The sequence below is a fragment of the Dipodomys spectabilis genome, unplaced genomic scaffold, assembly GCF_019054845.1.
Source record: "Dipodomys spectabilis isolate Male_0828 unplaced genomic scaffold, ASM1905484v1 ptg000041l, whole genome shotgun sequence".
Classification (NCBI taxonomy): Eukaryota; Metazoa; Chordata; class Mammalia; order Rodentia; family Heteromyidae; genus Dipodomys; species Dipodomys spectabilis.
The window spans coordinates 849162-850000 of NW_024870718.1; the positions used below are offsets into that span (position 1 = coordinate 849162).

The 839-nt window shown below is 43.3% G+C and overlaps 1 non-coding gene across 1 annotated transcript; it reads left to right on the forward strand.

Moving 5' to 3' along the window:
- Positions 1-236: 236 nt before the first annotated feature.
- Positions 237-301, forward strand: Trnaa-ugc. The gene has a single exon. It is a non-coding gene; the product is annotated as a tRNA-Ala (tRNA).
- The last annotated feature ends 538 nt before the right edge of the window (positions 302-839 follow it).

Consider the following 839-nt stretch of genomic DNA (forward strand, 5'->3'; position numbering starts at 1 on the left):
ATAAATCTGGGAGCTCCGTTGTTTGGTGAATAGATATTTAGAATTGTAATATCCTCCTGAAGGAGAGATCCCTTAATTAGTATGTAGCGACATTCTTTATCTCTTCTCACGAATTTGAATTTGAAGTCTATTTTATCTGATATTAGGATTGCAACTCCCGCTTGTTTATGGGGGCCATTTGCTTGGTAGATTTTGTTCCAGCCTTATTATTGAAAATGTGTTTGTTGGGCTGGGAAGGTGGCTCAGTGGTAGAGCACTTGCCTTGCAAGCATGAGGCCCTGGGTTCGATTCCCCAGCACCACATAAGCAAAAAGAAAAGAGCCGGAAGTGGCGCTGTGGCTCAAGTGGTAGAGCGCTAGACTTGAGCTGAAGAGCTGAGGGACAGCTCCCAGGCCCAGATTTAAGGCCCCACAACCGGACCCCCAAAAAAAATGTGTTTGTTTTTATGGGCAAGGTATGACTCCTGAAGGCAGCAGACAGAAGGGTCTTGTTTTTTAATACAACTAGACACTCTATGTCGCTTCATTGGAGAGTTCAGTCCGTTAACGTTAAGAGATAGGACTGAGAGGTATTTGGGAGTTCCTGCCATGTTATCCACCTTCTTGGGGGCTGCAAAACTGGGTTCTTCCTGTGGTTCTTGGATTCTCAGTTTGGGTGCAGTTTCTTGGCCTTTATTGAGGTCTTGTTGGTTTTCTATATGTAGGATATCTTCAAGAATCTTTTGTAGGGCTGCTTTGGTGGAGATGTATTGTTTCAATTTTTTTTTTGCTATGGAAGGTTTTTATTTGGCCTTCAGTTATGAAGGAGAGTTTAGCAGGGGACAGTATTGTTGGTTGATA